Source organism: Lactuca serriola, chromosome 1 (assembly GCF_051521515.1).
Source record: "Lactuca serriola cultivar US96UC23 chromosome 1, Lser_US96UC23_V15, whole genome shotgun sequence".
Classification (NCBI taxonomy): Eukaryota; Viridiplantae; Streptophyta; class Magnoliopsida; order Asterales; family Asteraceae; genus Lactuca; species Lactuca serriola.
Window position 1 is genome coordinate 178,425,193 of NC_136408.1, and position 7,900 is coordinate 178,433,092.

The 7,900-nt window shown below is 36.1% G+C and overlaps 1 pseudogene; it reads right to left on the bottom strand.

The window, feature by feature from the left end:
* Positions 1 to 3,900: 3,900 nt before the first annotated feature.
* Positions 3,901 to 7,274, bottom strand: LOC145064320 (putative alpha-mannosidase At5g13980; annotated as a pseudogene).
* Between the last annotated feature and the right edge of the window lie 626 nt (positions 7,275 to 7,900).

Here is a 7,900-nt window from a genome sequence, read left to right on the forward strand (position 1 = left end):
AAACCGATACCCACTTCCACGAATTGATGCTCTATTCGACCAGCTTCACGGAGCTAGTTATTTCTCTAAAATAACTCTAAGATTCGGTTATCATCAACTCCGAGTCCGAGAAGAGGCTATTCCAAAAACTGCTTTCTGAACTCGATATGGCCATTATGAATTTGTTGTTATGTCCTTCGGTCTGACAAATGCCCCCGCAATATTTATGGACCTCATGAATCGATTTTGCCGCCCATTCCTCGATAATTTTGTAATCGTCTTCATTGATGATATACTCATATACTCTCGAAGTAAGGAGGATCACAGTCAGCACCTCTTTCAAATCTTGGAAACTCTGAGAGTTGAAAAGTTATATGAAAAACTCTCAAAATGCGAGTTCTGGATTCGCAGTGTAAACTTGTTGGGCCATGTAGTCAGTGAGGAAGGAACTCATATGGATCCTTTCAATATCAAGGCTATTGAAGGCTGGACGATTCCAAAAACACCAACATAAATCTGACAATTCTTGGGTCTTACAGGCTACTACCGAAGGTCTATTCAAAACTTCTCCAAGATAGCCAAGCCCCTTACCACTCTAACACAAAAAGGCGTACCCTTCAACTAGACGGAAAAACAAGAACTTGCTTTCCAAACCTTGAAGCGAGCCCTCTGTAGTGCTACGGTGCTATCCTTACCAGAGGGAACCGAAGACTTCGTAGTATATTGCGACGCTTCGAATCAAGGGTTAGGTTGTGTTCTTATGCAACGTGGAAAAGTGATAGCATACACGTCCAGTCAATTGAAGACACATAAAGTAAATTACACCACCCATGATATCGAGCTGGGAGCCATGGTCTTCGCCCTAAAGATTTGGAGGCACTACCTCTATGGTAGAAATTACACCATCTTCACAGACCACAAAAGCCTCCATCACATTCTAAATCAAAAAGAGATGAGCATGAGGCAACGAAGGTGGGTTGAGTTGCTAAATGATTATGAATGTGAGATCAAGTATCACCCAGGCAAGGCTAACGTGGTAGCCGATGCCTTGAGCAGGAAAGAATACTCAGGCTGTCGGGTGAAAACATTGTCAATAACCATCCACTCTCATCTAACTTTACAAATCAAGGAAGCTTAATTGGTGGCATTAAAGTCAGAGAATGCCGCTAATGAAACAGTGCATGGAATGGATAAAAATCTGGAAGTCAAAGGAGATGGAGCTTATTACTTCATGGAACATATCTAGATCCCAAATTTTGGATGATTCGGGGATGTAGTCACGAATGAAGCGCACAAAACACGATACTCCATCCATCCAGGTTCCGATAAGATGTACCTAGACATTAAACAATATTGTTGGTGGCCAAACATGAAAGCGGAGATTGCCACTTACGTGGGCAAGTGTCTCACTTGTGCCAAGGTTAAAGTGGAATACCAGAAGCCCTCGGGATTGTTACAACAACCAGTAATACCCGAGTGGAAATGGGAAAGGATTACCATGGATTTCATAACAAAATTACCTAAGACAGCGGACAGATTTGACGCTATCTGGGTGATTGTCGATAGGCTAACTAAATCCGCCCATTTCCTACCAATAAAGGAGATGTACAAAATGGAGAGGTTAACACAAATCTACATAAACGAAATTGTGAGACTCCATGGGGTGTCGATATCTATTATCTCGGATCAAGATAGTAGATTTACTTCACGATTTTGGCTGTCGCTCTAGAAGGCAACGGGAACACAACTAGACATGAGCATTGCTTACCACCCTCAAACTGGCAGCCAAAGCGAGCGAACCATTCAATCACTTGAAGATATGCTCCGAGCTAGTGTGATTGATTTTGGAAAATCATGGGATACCCACTTGCCCTTAATTTAGTTATGGTACAATAATTGATATCACACGAGCATCACGGTTGCTCCTTTTGAGGCTTTGTATTGTTACAAATGCAGATCGCCTCTTTGTTGGGCTGAAGTGGGTGACACCCAGCTGGAAAAAGGGCAAACACTGAACAACACTCTTACAAAACCCAAGATCATTCGGGAAACGACGGAGAAAATAATTCAAATCAGGGCATGACTTCAAGCATCGCGAGACCGACAAAAGAGCTATACAGATAAACGATAAAAGCCTCTGGAATTCAAAGTCGGAGATCGGGTGATCTTGAAGGTCTCTCCCTGGAAAAAGGATGATCCGGTTTGGGAAACGAGGAAAACTGAACCCGTGATACATTGGATCGTTTGTGATTCTTGCCTGGATTGGTCTGGTGGCTTATAAGCTGCAGCTACCTGCGGAGCTCAGCAACGTACACCCCGCGTTTCACGTGTCGAATCTAAAAAAATGTTTATCAGATGAAACCCTCATCGTTCCTCTAGATGAGATCGAAGTAAACGAGAATCTCCTGTTCGTCGAAGAGCCGGTTGAGATAATGGACAGGGAAGTGAAGCGTACAAAACAAAGCCGCCTTCCGATCCTGAAGGTTCGATGGAACGCCACCCTACTAGAAAAACAACCTTTTACGACGCTCATTGCGCGTCGTAAAAGGCTCAGACGACGCGCAAATGCGCGTCAAGAAAAGCCATGTCATAAAGAGAGACGACACGCTTTTGCATGTCGTCTATAGACAACGCTCATTTACGACGCGCATTTACGACATGTCGTTACCTTAGGACGCGCGTGTTAATGACACGCAATGCGTATCAAGAAAGCACCTGTCAAGAAAGGCAATGTCATAAATGAAGATGACACACATTTTTGCGTATCATAATTTTAAATGTTTAAAAAAAAACATTATTTATAGATTTACTTATTTTCAAATTAAATTTGTTTTTAATGTTTCATAATAGAAAATAAAATATGATATACAAAAAATAGAATCCATTGCATAAATTTAATGTCTTACAAAAAATAGAATCCATTGCATAAATTTAATGTCATACAAAAAATAGAATCCATAGAAAAAACCAATTAGTCCAACAACTATAGGCAAATTTCTAACTTCTAATGCAGTTCCACTTGGTTGATATTCAATTCCATCAACTACCCCTAGCCATAGCAAGCACAAAATCACAGTTGCCAATGTTACAACTCCAAAAGCTGCTCAATAAAACCTCTGGAATTAGTCCCTTTATCTCAGCCAAGGGTATAAAAGGAAAATTACTGAAGGATATAGAAATTAGAACCTGAAATATAAGAGAGTAAACTAAGGTTTCTCAGCCAAACTGTGGAAGCAATCCCTTCTCAGATCTTTAAATGCATCCTAATAGAATACAATGAAGTTACTATTCTAAGATTGCATCATTTACCTTAATCTATGACATTATTAATGTGAAAGAAAAACATTTTTGTTATAAAGAAAAGTCAAAAAGAATTTTTTTTGTTGATAAATAACAGTCTATAGAAATAAAAGAGCATACTACGCGGAAGGGTGTTGGTTCCTTTTATTGAACACCATGGGATTCACCACTTGTGCCCCATTAGTGCAACCTGTTTTCACATTGGGAGTGAAACCAAGAAAAAAAAATCTGTAATCTTCTTATTTGTGACTGTTTTAGGGTTCTAAATCACGGATCTTCAGTTTACAGTCAGAATTAGCAAGAATGGTTTTGGGTTTTAAATCTCAATGAAACACATTTGCTGCATACATGACAAACAATCAAACACAAAAGTATGCGTATCTGATACATATATTTGCACATTCATACAAGTATTTGTAGGTATCAGTCACAATACCACAAGAACATATATCTTATCAAAAGTATGCCCAATTGACGACATATCAACCACACAAAATTTATCAATTCTAAGGAATTTGAACGGAAATCAGATGAGAAGAAAAAACCTGGAAGAGATTGTTGAGAGAGTGTAAGAGGCAAAATTGTAAATTCTGTTTTTCATGAGGCTGTGCAATTGAGCTTTTATACAAAATTGTAACTTCTGTTTTTCATGAGGCTATGCAATTGAGCTTTTATCTTCATATCAAGTACAAAAAAATTTAAAAAAAAAAGTTAAAAAGATGTTATTTAGTGTGTTAAAGAAACTTGCATGTTGTAGTGTATTACCTTCCTCTTTGCAAATAGTTTTTGTAATTCAACACTTGTCATAACTGAAAGATCTTTGTCCTCTCCAACCTAGAGCCAGAAGAAAAAAAATATATAAATATACAAATATAATTTTATCGTGTTTCAAAACACAATTAAATGAATTTATGTAATAATAATAATAAGAAGAAGAAGAAAGATCAACCACCTCATATAAGTGTGCTAACCGAAGAAGAATTTTTCCATCTTCCAGCTCCTGCATTAAGAAAATAAAGTTTTTTCTCAAGCTTTGTAGGCTATTTTCAAAGATTCGAATGAAGAAGTAGGGCATTTACGTCTTTTTGCGTTGTTTACCTGGAGTGTTAACAATGTTACATTATCAGGGAGACTGTAGGAGGAATCCATTCCTGAAAATGTGGACACCTGGAAATTTGTCCCTGTTTTTTCGTCCTATAAAATATAATAAAATTAATTGATAAGTAACATTTTTTATGGATTTTTAAAGAAACATTTAACACAAAAAATATTCAATCACCTGCTCAATGAACGCCAAAAGAAGTGGAGAGTATATTTCTTGACCATAGGATCGGCGCCACTTGGCACCCTCTCCAATTAGATCGATCCTAAGATAGTATTTACCTTGAACCTACAAAAAGTTTAAGATTTAATGAGGGGAAGACTCATTACTTTGACTTTTTTTTTTATCAAAGTCAAAATTAAATTCCCAAATTGAAGGACTAATAGAAAATGCTTACAGTTAATCCTCTATAATCGTTACCAACGCAAACTGTTTCATTAAGTGCCTCTGCAACACCTTTTCCATCATCATAAAGCAATCTCCTAAAAAAGAGATTATTCATGTTTATATATATTATGGTTGATTTAATTTTTTTGATTGTTGATTTTGATGAAAATGCAAATGGAAAGAAAAGACATACCTATGAAGCATTAACTCCAATTGCCCATCAACAATGCTGGATCCACTTACGGATCTGTCTACTAAAAGCGAGAGCTCACTAGTTTTGTCTTTTAGGTAAATTCCAAGATTGACCTTTAGAAATAACACAAGTCTGTGAAACGTTTCTTTAAAAATTTTCCATTAATGGAGCATTGAATATGAATAGCAAAGGGCATGTTGATTCAAAATGACAGTTATCTTGATAATGGATATTGAAAAAAGAAAACATACAGGATACTAATTTCCAGCAATAGGTTGATTCACTTCAAGATCCCAATCCTCTCTGTAGTCTCGAATCTGCACAAAAAATATAATTTTGATCACATTTTCTTTAAATACCTACTTAGATGTTTAATGGGAGTAATACCCTTTGAAGAAAATCTCTCCCATTAGAATCTATGTAAAATGTTTTATTGCTCTTCATGGTGGTTGTGATCTGAGTTACAATTTCTTTCCCAACTCCATCATCAACAGGTATGGGGCCCACCTGAAAAAGTTGAGATTATCAGTAATGAACAACAATTAGACAAGTAAAGAAAAATGAACTTACTGTAAATTCAACTTCAGCATGCTCCTTATTCTTGAACACTCTAGTGATCTGGACAAAAGGGAAAATTGTCATTTCAGACGGTTCAATCAGTCCAACAAAGAAAAAAATGAGTTCATATAGCACTACTTTATCCATTACCTGGTAAATCCATTGATTTATTTTCTGATGTACTTCATCATATATTGGCCCATTCAAAACCTTTATGGGAGTCTGTAATTTCAATGAAGAATATTAAAGTTTAAATCTGGCTATAAAATATAAACTATAAGACACAGATATATCAGAAGAAATTATTTAATATATACCTGCTCCTGTGTATTAATAGAATATATATGCTCCAGATGCCTAAATTAAACAAGTTAGGAGCTCAATTGTTAATATAAAAAACTTGTACCAATAACAGTATTTAAAAAATAAAAAAAGAAAAATAATAAATGATATAAGGAAAATAAAGTTACCTGCTCTCCTATAGTTCCATCAAATCCAGCATAAAAGCTGTATGATTGCTTCACAGAGGCAGTGATATTTCATAAACCAAAATAACACAGGTTAGTGTACATTAAAAGAATAAATAACAATACTAATAATAATACATAACTTAACTTACTATATTTTATATAACGTCAAAAAATAGGTTCATTTTTGCTAATTTGGGTGATAAACTATTTTATTTTCCAATTAGGTCATTAGCAAAAATAAGATAGTTGGTTGCTATGTTATGCAAAAAAAAAAAAAAAAAGGTAAATATACTTACAGAGCTTCGACTGTTAACATATTGAGAAACCTTTCCTTCACTTCCAGAATAGATTAACTTCAAATTTCCTGTTCCTACTTCTATCCCATCTTTTCCTGTTTCAGGATGCGTGTAAAATGCTTCATTTACAGAATTCCATGTTGCAAAAAATAAATTATATCACTAGATAAATTATGTTCAAAATTTGACAATCAATGTATATTATGTAAAATATTCTTAATTTTATTTTTACCTGGATTTTTTGTGCTTGAAATGACGTATGTGGTAAATCCCAGAGGTGGAACAGATGCTGTAAATGCAAGTGAATACTTGGAAATTGAGCTTGGTGATTTGCCTGTATATGCAGTGGTGTAGTAGTTTCTAAGGGCAATAGCGTCATTTACTATGGGGAGAAGTTGATACTCTACTTCTTTTCCATTGGAGTCATGGACAGCAATATTCTCGCTCACAACCTGTTAGATATTCACATATAATACGCATAATATATTATTATTGTTATTATTATCCTAAAAAAAGTGATTTCGATGCAACCAAAAGTTCAAAACCTAAAATGATACTCACTGGAAGTCTTATAACATCAGATCTCTTCCACCCTCGGGAATTGTAGACAACAACCACCTACAATATAAAAATCAATATTCCATATTTCCATTTCACATTTATGTAGATATACAGAATATAATAGTTTTTGTTGACTTTCATGGAGAAGATAAAAATATAAAGCATCTCATTACCAATTTTTTTCCAGATGATTGATCCGTTTCAGTTGGAGGGCAATAGCTTATGAAAATGATCTTGTAGTTGGCTTTATCTTTGGAGACACCCCACTCTCTGTAAGGTAAATGTCTTCCATCATTAAGTTGGATTCGAGGTGAAGTAATAGGAGGTCCACCAGGTGATCCACAAACCTTAGGAGGTGGTGGTTTGATTCGTGTATAAATCCATCCAAGAAAACCACCCACCACAGCAATTGCTACCTTTGCAATCATTGCTACATAGAAGAAGAAGAAGAAGAAAACACTGTAAGAACATGTAAGTATGGGATTGAGCTATTCCAAGAAATTTAATTTGGCTATGTTGAATATATTTGATTTTCTGATAGAATTCTAAGTTTTATAGAGGGATGTGGGTTCTGTAACTACAAACATGTTTTTGAACTTTTGATTCCTCTTTCCTGTAATTTTTAGAACCTCGTATCAACAACTAATTACAGATCGGGTTTACAGAAAGGATTAAAATACCTAGAAAAAAGTACAGAGCATGAGAAGGAAACAACCAAGAACGCTTGCTCTCCAACGCCATCATCTTCTTGCGTTGTCACATAATGCTATTAGGGTTTCATCTGCAATTTATTCTTGAACAACTTCTACTTTCTTAAATTTCTTCAAATCAAAGTTGTTAGGTGTGGGCTATGAGGCAAGAAGAGGCGGTGAGGGTTGCAGACAGTGGAGATGGGTGAGGGGCGGAGATGAACTAGGGGATATGTGAGAGAACTGATGGAAACAAGGCAGAAGAGAAGCTCATGAGTAGTTGTAGTAAGTGGAGTAATGTAGAGGGGAAGCCGATTCGGGACACAGTCGCCGGTGCTGATGAGTCTCAATGGTCAGCGATTAGA